Raw genomic sequence first — 15688 nt, forward strand, 5'->3', positions numbered from 1 at the left:
CAGAGAGAGTTTCGCCCGTCTCCGGTTCAGTGCCGCTGGGGGAAGCGCTCGGCTCAGCCTGCCGCCGCGCTCCGGGATCAAGGGCCGGGAGCCGGCGCTGCTGCTCCGCTCGGGGCGGCGTTTCCCTCCTCGGGTCAAGTGCCGCCCGAGGACGCTGCCGCCCCGTCCCGAAAAATTGGCCGTGGCGAGCGGGTCCGCCGGGCTGGGGAGAAGGCAGCGAGGGGCCGCGGGCGGGAGCTCCGCGGTGGAGAGGCTGCGGCAGCCACCGGCCCCCAGCACGGCTCCCGTGTTGGCCGGAAGCGGCTGGGGACACCTCTGCTCGGCCTTGCACCCTGGTGTGTTGAAAACCTGTAGAAACAGAGATTGCTTCTGGCTGCAGCAAGGAAGGTGCCCTCAGGTAAAACCGGGAGTCTGCGGAGGATCAGAAATTAAATCCTGGTTTGCGATCATCCAAGCGCTTGATCTGGCCGCAGGGCCAACACTCTTGCTCAGAGTATGTGTTAAGTAGTTTGGTATGTGGCCGTTTCTTTTGGTGGAGCCATCTTACAAAACTAGTTTAGGACCTGGAAAAATCTCAAATGTACAACACATTATCTCATATCTTAGCTAAACTGTTTTCTTGGGGGGTTTTTCTGTGACTTCTGTATGTCCAGTGCATCTGCCCCTCATTAAACTATACACACAGGGATTGGGTTTTTTGCAAAGGAAAGCAGCTAACTTATCAATTTTCACTCCTTTATTTAAAGTAGTGCTTATTTTTTCCTCACTTTTTGAAATGTTTAGAAATGTGTTGCACAAAACTCTATGTGGATTCAGAAGGAATATTTTTTTATATCTTATGTAAGTCATAAAGAATTTGCGCAATGATATTTTTGCCAACAGCGTTGTTAGGTGCTTAGTAACCGTATTGTCTGTAAAACTGGTAAAGAGTGTCATTAACTTTGCACAATTCCCCCCCACCATGGGCTAACAGGAAAATAAAGGGAAATACCCATATTTCTGCACTCAGTCTAGAATAACATCCTTTCTGTATCAATGATGAATGTTATAGTCATGAACTACTTTCTTGATGCTACTAAGGCAGTCTGCTTGCTCTTGAATAAAGTGTTAACTGTCCCATGGCAATTGTGATAAAACTTACGACTGTAAGCTTGGTCCTTGTTTAAGTCACTTTCTCATGTAGACATTCGGTCCTGAAGGTGGTCCAAGCAATCCTATGTGAGAACCTTCTCTTTGGTGCTGGGCAGTACCTGAATGCTGCTGAGAGGCTGTACACCGGAAAATGGTTCTGCAGGAGACAAAGGCCCTTTCATGTTCACATCTGTTGTAGTTGAAGAACAGCAGCTGTGCCACCAGCTTCTGCTTACCCATTGCCTGCTCAATAACATTTAGCTTCACTTCTGCAGTGATTTCGTGCTCAGTCTCCTTTGGTGTTGTTTTGACCTGTTTGTTATGTGCAAATAGGTTTTATGTAGCCGCCTTTGGAAAAAATATTAAAGTCAGTAATGTTTACAACTTTACATATAACAGCAAGTTGCAACTGCTCTGTGTGCCTATTCTCCTTTGGACCTCTTCCATCTAAATAACGTTTTCTGCAAGCAAAGCCAGAGGTGGGCTGGATGCCTTAAACTGGTGCTGCAGTGTTGTGAGATGTTCCTATCTCCCAGGCAAACAGCAGTTAAGTAACCTCCTTTAGAATGTCAGGGCCTTTGTACTGTTGCAGTTAGAATGTGGCATTTCCACTTTGAATGGACCTGAATAAATGATCTCTTGCTATGTGTAGTGCTGCAGATGAAAACAGACTAGGATACTGTTGGGCTGTATGTGAGGGCTGAAAGAGCTAGAATTCTCATTAGAAAGATCTTCGGAAGTGTGTCATGCTGTATATCTCTGTAATTTTTTGTTTTAAATTATAACTCTTGTATTGCTAGGCAGACAAAATTACAAAAGGTATTGTAAAATATGTCTACCAACAAGTTCACAGGAGTAGAGGCTCATATACAAGAAGAATTTCATAAAATACTCGTACAAAACTTGGTAGGCTTTTTAAGCCTCCTGCTACTACACGCTTAGAATTGTAGAATAGTTTGGGTTGGAAGGGACCTTTAAAGCTCCCCCAGTGCCACCCCTGCCATGAGCACGGACATCTTCACCAGCTCAGGCTGCTCAAAGCCCCGTCCAGCCTGGCCTGGGATGTCTCCAGGGATGGTTCATCCACCACCTCTCTGGCCAACCTGGGCCAGGCTCTCACCACCCTCAGGGGCAACAATTTCTTACTCATGTCTGGCTTAAATCTCCCCTCCTTTAGTTTAAAACAATCACCCCTTGACCTGTCGCAACAGGCCCTGCTGAAAAGTCTGTCCCCATCTTTCTTACAGCCCCTTTTAAGTACGGAAAGGCCACAATAAGATCTCCCTGGAGCCTTCTTTGCTCCGGACTGAACAGCCCAACTCTCTCAGCCTGTCCTCCCAGCAGAGCTGTTCCAGCCTCGGATCATTCCTGTGGCTCCTCTGGCCCCTCTCCGGCAGGTCCATGTGTGTCCTGTGCTGAGGACAGAGCTGGACCAGCACTGCAGGGGGGGTCTCTCCAGAGTGGAGCAGAGGGGCAGAATCACCTCCCTCCTCCTGCTGCTCATGCTGCTGGGGATGCAGCTGTGGGAAACTGCAGCGGGTCTGTGGAATCCTTGACAGAAAATATGAGAGTAGAGATCAGCCTTGAGATACTAAGATTTACCCTTGAGAAGGATGGGAGTAAAGGAGTATCTGGAGAGAGGAGAGATGTACCCGTGAGAAAGAAGGGGATAGAAGAATAACATGGATGATAGAAAAATTAACCAATGAGATGTTAGTGCTGTAACTTGTAACCAATAGTGAAAAGACACATGAACTGGTAGAATTGTATAAAAATGCACTTGTAGCAATAAATGGCATTAAGTACTTTCATTTTGAAAGAACTTGGTCCATGTCGTTTGTCCGTCTCAACCGCGACATGCAGCCCAGGATACAATTGTCTTTCTGGGCTGCAAGCGCACATTGCTGGCTCATGGCCAATTCTTCATCCACCCATACCCCCAAGTCCTCCTCCACAGGGCTGCTTTCAACCCATTCATCCCCCAGCATGCATTGATACCGGGGGTTGCCCCAACCCAGATGCAGGACCTTGCACTTCGCCTTGTTGAACCTCATGAGGTTCACATGGGCCCACTTCTGGAGCTTGTCCAGGTCCACCATTCAGCTTGGTGTCATCCACAAACTTGCTGAGGCTGCACTTGATCCCATTGTCAATGTCACTGATGAAGATTAAACAGTACTGGTCATGGAATGGATCCCTGAGAGACACCATTTGTCACTGGTGTCCATCCAGACATTGTGGCATTGATCACTGCTCTCTGGATGCAACCATCCGGCCAGTTCCTCATCCTTCAAACAGCCCACCAATCAAACCCATACCTCTCCAGTTAAGAGAGAAGGATGTTGTGGAGGACCATGTCAAAGCTTTTACAGAACTTCAGATAAGGCAACATCTGCAGCCCTTTGTTCACTGATCTAGTTACTCTGTTGTAGAAGGCCACTAGTTTGGTCAGGCAGGACTTGCCCTTGGTTGAGTCCATGCTTGCTGTCTCGAATCACCTCCCTGTCTTCCACATGTCTTAGCATAGCTTCTAGGAGGATCTCTTCCATGGTCTTCCCAGGCATATAGGTGAGGCTGATAGGTCAGTGGTTTCAAGTGTCCTCAGGACTCTGGGATGCATCTCATCAGGTCCCATAGATTTATGTGTGTTCAGGTTCCTTAAGTGGTTATAAACTTGATTTTCACTTACAGTGGGAGGGACTTTGCTGCCTCAGTGCCTGCCTTGCAGGTCATCCACTCGAGAGGTGTGGGAAGGGAGCTTGCTGGTGAAGACTGAGGCAAAGATGTTGTTGAGTACCTCAGCCTTCTCCTCATCTGCTGTTACCAGTTTATCAGTCTTGCTGATAAAAAGTGGGCACACTTTCTTTGACCTTCCTTTTCTGGCTGACATACCCGTAGAAGCCTCTCTTGTTAATCTTTGCGTCCCTTTCCGAGTTCAGCTCCAGCTGCACCTTGACCTTCCCTGTCCCTGCTTCCACTGCCTGTGCATTTTCTTCCTGCCCTTTAGGTTGACCAGCAGGTCTCGACTCAGCCATGCTGCCCTCTTGCCCTCCTTACCTGATTTCTTACACCTGGGGATGGAGAGCGTTCTTGAAGATCTGCCAGCTCTGTTCTGCACCCTTGGCACTGAGGGCAGTTTCCTAGGGGATCCTATTGACCAACTCCTTGAAGAACTGGGAGTTTGCTTTCCTAGGAAAGGCCTTCCAACTCTGAATACTTTTGTCACAGAATTCTTAGGCATAACCTTTCAAACAAACTTTGACCGAACTGCAAACAAACCAAATGGGTTATGGTTTGTGATATGGAGTGTTACTGACTTACACCACCATTAGTTTTGACTTGAGAAAACTGAGCAGCAGGCCAATAACAGTGCAAGTGTCTGTTAATGTTTGGTTTTAATTGTATCTAAAGGTATCCATGAAATGGCTGCATGACCATTCTTGGTTTTAATTCTGCAAATTATTAGACTTCACAGTACAGAATTCTGAATTACGTTACATGACATTCTGAAATTACATTTTTAATGTAATTTACAACAGGTTCAACTTAACATAAATAATGACCAAATAAACTAAGCTGCCCATGCATATGAATAAATCTTTGCAAATTCTTGTTGGTGCCTGATATATCAAAAGTAGTAGTATGTGATAGATGTCTAAAACTTGCGCTGGGGTTGTATGACAGTTGCTTTTCAGTATTTGCATACAATTTTTCTTCCACTGATTCTTTTGGCCACAAGCAGTCTTCAGGTATCAGCATGTATTTGAAATTACTGCAAGCTTTATGGTTTTAGTGATATGCCATGACTCTTGCTACTTCCAGTGCACGTATATTATTAAGATACTTATGTTCTGCGTAACTTTTGGAAGATCACTTAATGTCTCTCAAGTCACTTAATAATTGTTTTCCTAATTGAAAAGTAATTAAATATGAGGTTTCTTCTACATCCTTGCTATTATCTAGATCACGCTTATACTTACACCAGCCCAAACTAGAAACCTCTGACCATATTCTGCAGTATTTTCCTCAGTGAGGATGCTAATTTGAATCTCTTCTCTACCCAGACCCTACACCTCAGTAAACTTGGAAGTAAGAGCTTAAATCTGTGAATTTTCATCTCTGAAGCTGATCAACAAGTTCAAATTTATTAGAGAGGAACAGGCAGGCATTGCAGCTGTGTGAAATGCAGGCACAAAAGAGGGCTAATGCAAACTGCAGCTTCTGTAGATAAGAAAAGATGGTGTTAAGTACTAAGTAAATTAAACCAGTCCTTGCTGTTACAATTTCAAAAATATTTGGCATCTGAATGCTCACCTCCACATGTGGTGCTTTAGCTCTTAATCTACTTCTCAGGGAAATTCAGGACTCTTATTTTTCCACTGGTCTCATATATAGAGTACATCTGTATTTCACTTTTTCAGGAATTTATGAACATGGGTAGTGTCTTAATAGCCTTTCTTACATTCAAAATATCTGCTGCTGCTTGTATTTAAAACTCATCTGGGAAACAAACAAAAGGGATTTGGCCTCCCTGGTAAGAATTAACACAATCTGCCAATGTGTGAAAATGTCTTTACTATGATTTTACTTCACGTAACTAAAGCTTGATCTAACAAGTTAAGTTGCCAAAAATGGGGATAGTGAGCTGTGTTAAGTACGAAGTGTGTCATAGCTATTTTACTACAAAACTCTAACAGAACAGTTCCCTGGGTCATTTTCAAGAAGGTGAGGTATGTGAGCCGGGTGCCCTCCCTATTCTCCAGAACCGATCTCACCATGTTTGCCTCCCAGTGGAACTTTAGTGCTCCAGCAACAGCGTAACAGACCTGGCACACTCACTGTCACGTGCCTTGGCCCTAATGTGCATCTGTTCTTGGATTTTTGCTCTTTAACAAGAGAACAGTGGTGCAACAAAGACATTTGATCTTTATTAACAAAACAAAATACATTCAGAATATACAAATATTAAAAGTAGTAATCTGTTCTCTGATTAAAAACTGTTGCTTCCTAGTACTGTTTATAGTGCATCTTTTCAGATGAGAGTGTGTCCCGTAGCACTACAGATTTGAATATCATTCTGGAAAATCCAGTAATTAATCAAGGTGTGTTTTGAAGTTAAGTGCCATCTGTGCTGCAGGAATAACTCTCTTTCCTTCCGCAGAATTTAGAACTTTCTACTACCCCTTACATTTTTGCTGCTACTTATTTTATTGAAATCTGATTTGCTTATGCTGGGTGAACACACAGTGTAAATGATCTTGTTATAATTAAGAAATCTTCTTGTGTTGTAAGTGATATTACATCAGAACACTTTTTGTTAATAATTCTTACACTGAGTAGCTTCTGGAAGTACTGACGGTAATAGCTAGGGATTCTTGTGGGTTGGATAACAAAAAATGTCATTCTGACAGTTAAAAAGCTGTCATTTAAGGATGGTCAAAATTTTGTCACTAATTCCTTGTTATTCTGTTAGTATTATTTATTGGCACATGTAGCTTTCAGCAAGCTAATAATGTCTTAATAAAAACCCACTTCATCACCGAGGCGTAAGTTTTAAGACCTGTTATGTAGTACTGATTCACCTCTGGTTTAGAAAATGTGAAGTTTACCTTCTTCTGAAATTCAAGAACAGGTGAGCTGACCAAATTTTAATTTGGCTGTTGTCAAGTAAGGTAAAAAAGTCTGGAGGAGGTCTGCTGTGTTTCATTCAAATTAAGTGTAAGAGCCAGGAGACGTGGCTTTTTCTTACCAGCTGTGCTATGTATCACCAGTGTGAGAAAACTCAATTAGCTGATTTGTGCATGACTTTCTCTATGTATGCAGTGGAGGTAATAATTAAAAATAAAGGTCAGTAGTGGTGTTTCATATGCTACATTAGGCTTCAATCTGGATTGTAACTGGATTAAATTAGTAAGTAGTTATACTGCTCTCTAGGAGACAAAATTCTATTATTTTTAGGAAATAAACTGATGATGCAAGCGTTCTATCAGTATTCTGTTGCAAAATACTGGGATCCAACTACTTTGAATATGTTGGTGTTTTTCTGAATTCAAAATCCTGAAGGTTTTGACCATCTCTGATGAGATACATCACTGTAATAAAAATGATTCTTTTCTGCGGTTAAGAAAAAATTGCTGTCAAGATATATGTAATTACACTGAGTAACTAGTGTTAAAAAAACTAGCTGTTCCCAGGAGCAAGGACTTATCTTTTAAATCAATTTAAACATTTTGCTTTGTAATCCTGACAACTGCAGTTCTGAAATACGATTAAAGTAATGGATGGGCAGATGCATTTATGCAAAAGCAGATGGAAAGTGAAAATAGCACAGGTAACAATAGTTTAAGGAAGAGATGTTAGACTGGAGCCATTTCCAGATGAGAGAATGTGATTATGGGAGACAATATGTGTGTAAACTGATAACTTTTCTAGGTAGTACCAGTTTTCTTAGCAGATTTAAGAAGCTGCAAAGCTGTCACTGTCAGTCTGCGCTTGAGACTGGATTCAGGTGGCAACTGAGCACCACGAAACCACTCGCTCACTCCCCCCTCCAGCTGATGGGGGAAGACAATTGGAAGGGTAAAAGTGAGAAAACTCGCAGGCTGAGATAAGAACAGGTTAATAATTGAAATAAAATTAAATAATATTAACAACAAATGTTAACAAAAAGGAAAATAACCCCCCAACCCCTGCCCCCACCCCCCAAACTGCTGCTTTTGGAAACCATTGTCAACAAAATCAGCTCTGTGCCATGGTGGAGATATGTTCCCTTTGTAATATATTTGCTTCTTGTACAGTATCAGCTCTAACATGATTCAGTCCTTCTGAGATTAAGGACCAAATGTGACTCTATTTTTAAGGGTGGAAATGTTTCCCGTCACTATGTTGGCACAATATTCATGTCTCGTTTGTAATGAAACATAGCGTGGTACTTAGGTAGAGAGACTTAATTCCATTAGTTAGGCAGAGCTCCATTTACTTTGTGTATTTTAGCATTTTATTCTGGAGTAGACCGATGGAGACAAAAACATTGAAGCTGTAGCTAAAAGACATTGCTCATTCTTTACATCTGTGTCGATGTGCTTTAGGTGTAAAGACATGAGGCACAACCTTGGTTTCAAAGGAATCCACTGATTCAAACTGTGGTTATTCCTGACCGAGTGCAATAAATATGAAACCGTGTGCCTATGGAGTAAAAACACTGACTTGCCATTCTGGATCTGGACAATTAAGCCCGTGTTCCTTAGTCTGGATCAAACATCTTCTGCATAGCAAAAGCTGAGATGTAATATGTCATCTTAGGAGCATTCTAGGCATTCACAGAGCTGAAGCAGGAGACACATGAGTTTTAGCCCCAGTTGTGCAGGCTCTGGTGAAGTTCTGAATGCTTCTCCATGAAGAGCCCTGAGTCCACCCATGTCTCCTTAATGGGACAAATGATAAGTCCAACATGCTGGATAGACCAGGAATTCTGTATTGAGGTTCAAAAGGTATGGACTTGGATTCCACATTTTCTCATTTGTCCTTGCCTTTGACTTTGGACGAATCACTGCTCTATCTTGTAGGTTCTTCATCTGTTAATTGTTACTTTTATCCTTAGGAGATGGCTTTGATATCAGTGGAGCAATAAAGTAGTTATATAAACACGGACTATTTTATACAGAGCAATTTTTCTGTTACTGCATATGTGGCCAGTTACTGTAGGCATAATGTATATTCTATCTTGTCCTTGTGGAAGGGCAACAACTGTTTTTGCCTGTTAAGTTTTACAGTGCTGGGTAGCACAAGGAGTGTGTACCATTATATGTATGGCTTGATTTTTGAATGGTGCAATTGTGGCTACAGTATTGAGTAACTGGGGAATAAAATAGAAAAGATAGCTAGAATTAAGAACGTTTGCTTTGCTAATCAGGCTGTAATTGAGATTGATGTATTTTGGGGCAGCCTTAGAGTGCTAGGTTCTGAGAAAGAGAGCACTGGGATGGAAAGATAGAATTCTCATTTAGTTTCAACTTGCTAGGTACATTTGGAAAATTTTTATTTCAATGTAGGTCATTATCCTACCCATCCATTTGAGTGGTCATTTTTTTGGCTATAGGTCAAGCACTTTTGCATCAGAAAGTTAACATGAAGTTCCTGGAAATGTTGTCAGAAATTACAGTCTTAGAGGTCTCTAGCATAGTAAGATTTCCCTGGAAGTCTCAAAATAGTCGTCTTCACAAAGCACTTGAGAACTTGGCTGCTCTAGCTGTGAAATTGCCTGATTTTTGTCTTGTAGATTGTGACAGGCACTTCTCGTGATAAAGGGGGAAATTAATTCTATTTTATAAATATGTTCAGTGTCCTTTCATGCTTACAGTGGATGATTTATCCTGGAACAGGATAAACCGAAGCTATTAGAGAAAGAGTAGTAAAGATAAAACAATGTAGATAAGAAACAGGCTTCTAGTCCTAGAAGGGGCTATATTGTGTCATTAGGGTTGAATAAGTGTCAGCCATAGCCAAGGAAAAAAAAATAAAAGAAAAATAAAAAAGATGAAAGGCAGTGTTGACATTTTAAAGTTGCTTGGGTTGTGGAACTGGGAAGGAAGCATCCAGCAGAATTTAATCAGCCAGCAGAAAGCCTGGCAGACATCCATAGCCTGCTGGAAGCAGAGAAGTCTGCTCTTTCCCTGTGCTTGGTCATCCACCTCCCTGTAGGGATGGTGTTAATTGAGCTGAGGAATTACACCCTGCGCTCCCAGTACCAGCTTCCACAAGTCACAATGGGAAATGTCTCATCTTGTTTGCGTTCTGTGCTCTGTACAGTTGTGGTGAAAGGAAGATCATTGAAATGTCGTCTGGAAGGAACCTCTGGAGGTCTAGTCCAGCCTCCTGCAAAGTGGGACTAATGCCTCTCCTGGATCAGGTCAGTCATGGCTTTGTTAAGCCAAGACTTGAAAGCTTCCAAGGACAGAAATTCCACCACCTCTCTGGGTAGTTGCACTGCTCTCCTAGTCTGAATTTTCTGAAGAAACCAAATATTCAGGCACTTAACAAAAGAGATAATGATGCAAGGCAGTAAAAAAAAGTTATGATACATTATATGAAGACTATTTAGTTAGTATTGTAAGGCATCATATTTCGGGCAGCGGAGGCAAGGAACAAAATAGGTAGGCTGGAAATATTTTACTTTGAACACCTTTTTTTAATACCATAAAATAAATATATTATGACAGTGTATATATTTCACAAAGCTTACACCTATGGTAAGGCTAAGGGAGTGTCACTGCAAATGCCTTTAAAAAATTGTATTAATACTATTAAGTTTAAATATTAGAAGATGATTTTTTGCCACTGGAATAAAGTTATACTCAAATTATGTTAGACTAATTCAGAGGCAGTATTGCAGGCCTTCATTATAGTAGGTCTTCATCACATTCAGGTGAGAAAAGCTGGACCCTCATTTTTAAGTAAAGGAAAGATATTGTGATATTATCATGGCATTTGGAAACTGATCCCATTATATATTTTTAGGTTAATACTTTGTAATATGAGCACTTGATACATTTTCTTTGAAAGGCTACAGTAGGCTGAAGTCCACAGGTCAACAATTGTAAATTATGTTCAGTTGGAAGTGGTGAATGTTCAATGAAAATAAACAAATAAATACATAAAAAATTCTGGTAAGATGCTGCATAGACCTCAGCAAAGATCACTACTTCTTGAGTGTAAAAAGAAATAGTGGAATCCATGGGCAACAAGTTACTTATGTGAAAGGATAACTTTGTTAGTACAGATATTTGCCTGGTGGTGGGGCAATGAGTACCTCCTACCTAAGAAAGCAAAGAAGTCTTAGTAAATTTAAATCGGATGTAGAGAAAGAAAAAGCTGAGGAACACTTCATTGTCTTATCTATGTGATTAAGAATTAAAATATGGTGCTCAAAAAGATACTTTCGTCATGAACTCGCTATTTCAAACAATGTTTTAAGTGTCTGCATTGTTTGGAGGTAGCTGTGGGCCAGGAAGCACTGTTAGCTTACAAACCATGATGGTGTCCTGACATGTGATTGAGTCACAGAACAAGCCAGTTTGGGAAGATTGACCAAAATTTCCTTGTCATTAGTTTCTCTGGGGCCTTTCAGTTCCTTCTGAACTTTGCCACATGGAATGTTTAGGGGTATAAAGTGTAGGTACTGAATCTATGGAGCAAAAGCAAATAATCGTAATTCCAGACTCTTCTTGTTTTCTGTTGTTAAGGAACATCATCCAAAAACCGAAAGATAACGTCTATGATTACTGACAATAAATTAACTAAAATTCCATTTTCTAACATAATTGAAGTCAACATTTCCAATTTTTTCCATACATGTATGTGTAGATGAACACACAGTTAATGTGTTCTGTTTTCTGCAACAGAGATGAGATTAATGGTTTTCAGACTGAGTCAGAAGATAGAAGAAAAACCAGTTTCCAAAACATGGAAGCATTGTGTCTGAAGGGCTAAAACTAAAATAACATCAAATTTTATTGTGTAAATGTGTGATTATTCATTTTTTTTTTCTGTTTTTTAGTTTTTGTAAAGAATGTGAACCACTGGGGAGAGGGGCCATTTTGGGGTTTTTTTTTGGTTTATTTGTATTCAGTGACCCGTATGAACAGATTATTCTTAGTAGTGCTTCTGATAAGAACTGTACCAGCATCCTGGCACGGAGTCATTTACATCTCTGCTTTTCAGCTTCCCACAGTTGGCTCTGCTGGAAACATATTTCCAGAAATGCTGTGTTTGACTCTGGAATGCTGTTTCCCACTGTATTTCTTTATTTCGGGTGCATGTCAACTGAATGTTGGCTTTACATTAGTATAATTTGCAACATAAATGTTTATATTCTCATCTCCACGTTGTGACTCTCAATGTAGGTAATTCTCAATGAATTTTAACAGTACTTGCTGATTGTTGCTGACCCACCCACTTGTCTCTGTGGATGAATATAACCCAGCCAGTGAAGGGACTCTGCTTTATTCTAATCAGATATATCTGCTGGAGTTAGATCTTTTTTAGTTGGAGCCGAAAGGTGAGGATTATTCCACAACAAACACAAGTGCATAAATGCTTTTTCAGTGTGTGAAACTCAGAGCTCCTTCTAGCCATCAGGCCACCAGTGAGACCATATGAAAGTGCTCATGGGCCACTTACATTCCCTTTTTTAATTAATTTCGATCTGTTTCTTATTGATACTAGAAAATCCTTCATGCACTAGAAGAGCAGTCTGGGGGAATGCGTAAGCTTGGGAAAGGAATTTCGACAAGGAAAAATTAAGTGGGTTTCAGATATTTAAGGAAGTTACTGAAGTTTGGTAACTGTGTTTTGCTAAGGAAAAAGGAAGTGTTTTATCTTCAAGATAAGAAAAACAATCATTTTTTGCCTATTGAGGGAAGGTAGGGGAGAGAGGAAAATCCAATTGGTTTTCATTGGCAGGGTGCAGCAGTAAGAGGAAAGGAAATTATTTTAGTTCCTGAAGGAGGTGGAACTTGAATTCAGTTTTGTTGACTGAATTCAGTAGTGGAGTTGTTTTCTTAAAGGAGATTGAGGTTTAGGGATGAAAAGGACTGTGCAGATGCTGCTTCCTCCTCCCCAGTTTCCTTAATGAAGTTTCTGAAAAGCTTGTCATCTTGAATATTGCAAGATGGTCCTTACCTCAGGAAGTTCAGCATGTAATGGGTATGTGTGAGTATGTGTACAGTATATACGAGAGAGATCACAGAATCACAGAGTGGTTGGGGTTGGAAGTGACCTCTGGAGATGATCCAGTCCAACCCACCTGCTAAAGAAAGAAGCAGATCGCAGAGGAATGTGTCCAGGTGGGTCTTGAATGTCTCCAGAGGAGGAGATACATGATATATTCAGAAGGAAACTTGTAATTATTTATATGGACCTGATAGGAGGGCTCATGTATTTATGATGTGTTGCATACTATTGTAAGATGTTCTCAGGAGGAAGGAAGACTGGCTGATTGTGTTTCCTCTAGAATATTGCCCACAAAGCCTCAGAGACGTGCTTTATGGGGTACAGGAGCCTTGTTGTCTGAGAGGAATAAAGTTCTGAAACTCTTTTGCTTGTATGTGATGAGAAGCCACTCTGCTAGTGCCCACTTGAGTGTGCTTTCCCAGTTTAATATAGATGGTGTAATGAAGCACTGTTTCTGCTATGAAAATAAAGGAGGGAAAGGTAAAACATCATATGTCGTGGTGTGTGAGTAAGAAGTAAAGAGGGGGTGGGATGGTTCCATAGGGCAGAGTTCTATCAGGTGATGGTGATGCCTTGACTCTTTCAGGCAAAAATGAGGTACACTTTGTATGATAACTTTCTACACTGTGTGTGCTTCAGAGTGTAAATCAACTTCTTGCATATGGATTCAAGGAGGGACTATGTTTAAATCACCAGCTAACAGGTCACTAACTTCAGGGCAACGGTGTGGTACCTGGTTTCATATGCGCTCAGAAAACATGTAGAACAGAGACAGAGAAAAGCTGCTGGAATATGTGGGCTTTTGTGACTACAGTGTTCATCAAAATATTTCCTTTGAGGGGGAGCAGCATAGTGAAAAGCTTAGAGATTATTTGGTTTGGTTTGGGTTTTTTTTGCTTAGTTAAGATGATTCTTGGAAGGACCTTCCTTAACTGTACTCAAAGTTTCTTATCCTGGCATCTGGAGAAGTTGTACTGATAGCAGTGAAAGCTCCTTCTGGTCTCTGGGAAGGAAAATCATTAGTAATTCTCATTTTGTTGATGCTGAGAAACACTGTGAAGTTGAAAAATCTAATGTTTTTTTGAATGATAACTAATGCCAAGTGAAGGTGTTTGTCAATAAATGTTCTATGTAGTATGGAACATTAAGTCAGTGTTTATTGATATGGCTGTATAAAGATGTGATGTTAGAAAAATATAAACATTCTTTTATTTCCACATGTATATTAATCAGTGATGTAGTCATTCTTCTATTTTTTAACTCAAATTTCTTTCTAAGCTCAGTAGGCAGAATAAGCAATTGTTAGGTGTATGAATTTATGATTGCAAGTTAGTAAACTTAGCTAACGTTACTGTGAAATGTATTTAATAACTTGCCTATACTGACTTATCTCATTTATTTTCATGCTCTTCATTATTGATTCCTAATTGTGTTTTCACTTTTGCCCCTTTTCACACAGATGCATAAAATCTCTGAAAATGCAGGGTGGTTTTAACACATGCTCTACTGTGCTTTTGCAGAGGTGTAAGTTACTTAGCATTTGTGGGAGTGGTTTTAGGTACTAGTATGTCAGGGGAAAAGTCTTAAAGTTGGAAACAAACTTTTGGTGACAGAATCACACTTGCAATGAAGACAGCAAAATGCAGCTTTTCACGGGAGATGGGTAATAATAGATTGTGAGCTTTTTTAAAAAAAAAGACCTAATTGTTGTTTGCAGTCTATTTGTGTACCTTTGTCAATTCTTAGTAAAATTTAGAGGAAAAATAATTGCTAGTATAGTTTGAGACCAAACTAACCATTTTATCCTTTTACTGAAGTATTTATAAGGTAATTATCACTTGCATTTTACATGTTTGTGCTTTGTAAAACATGTACCGTACTTTTTATTACACTCTTATGCCTGTCCATGAGCTCTTATAGATTTGGACCATAGAATAACTTGGGTTGGAAGAAACCTTTGGCAATCTTCGTACTGAAGATCAGTGCCACTCGGTGCAGGACCAGCTGGGATCAGGCTGCTCAGGGCCTTGAGGAGTTGAGCTCTGAATAACTACAAGAACAGTGATTCCACAACTTTTTGGAGCCCTTGTTTTGAATCTTGTGTACCGAGTAAGGACATTGTGGTCCAATGTGGTCACCAGTCAAATTCAGTGACAGTGTTATGACAAGTCAGATGTGTCACTGAATTTCTTTGTCATTATTAATGAGAAAATGGTTTGTTCTGAGAGAATCATGTTTTCCAGAAATGCACACTCCAGTTATGTTGAATGCAATACAATCAAGTAATATAAGGGATGTGTTCCAGAGAGCTAAAAACTTTTAAAATGAGATAATAGGGCTTTTAAAACCAATAAAACTGTATTAAAATAATGGGAAGAATGCATGAAATCATGCTTTTTTCACTAAAAACATAATTAAAGAATTCTTAGTTTTGTCCCTCATTTATCATCCCAAGATATGCTTCTGAACTAAAAATACCAAAAAATCTTGGATTTCAGACATCTGTCAGGATTTTTGGAGCACTGGTTCTGCCTTTATTTTGGTTCAGACACAGAATTCTAGTCAGGAATTTGGTGAATCTCTGGAGTTTGTCTTCTTCTTGTTGCAGTTCTTATTCTGATCTGAGGTTTGTATTCATTGTCAAGTGACTGACAGAGACCTGCCTTTTATTAGACAGGCCACTTTATTTCATTCCTGTGTTTCTTGTTGACCAGATTGTGGGCTAAAGTTTGTTTGTATCAAATGAAAGAGAATGGGATGAAATGAAAAATCTGGAGAGTGCCCAGAGCAGCAGAACACTGACCAAGAGTTGCAGCGTGATTGTAAG

General features: G+C 40.4%; 1 protein-coding gene across 3 annotated transcripts in view; it reads left to right on the forward strand.

Moving 5' to 3' along the window:
• Positions 1-189: 189 nt before the first annotated feature.
• The window catches only part of LOC135580444 (uncharacterized), a 102410-nt gene continuing 86911 nt past the window's right edge, over positions 190-15688 (forward strand). For all 3 annotated transcript variants that reach the window (XR_010475006.1, XR_010475007.1, XR_010475008.1), the window contains exon 1: positions 190-397. The gene's annotated coding sequence lies outside the window, so the exon portion shown is untranslated. The remainder of the gene's footprint in view (positions 398-15688) is intronic.

This window comes from Columba livia, chromosome 10, assembly GCF_036013475.1.
Source record: "Columba livia isolate bColLiv1 breed racing homer chromosome 10, bColLiv1.pat.W.v2, whole genome shotgun sequence".
Taxonomy (NCBI): Eukaryota; Metazoa; Chordata; class Aves; order Columbiformes; family Columbidae; genus Columba; species Columba livia.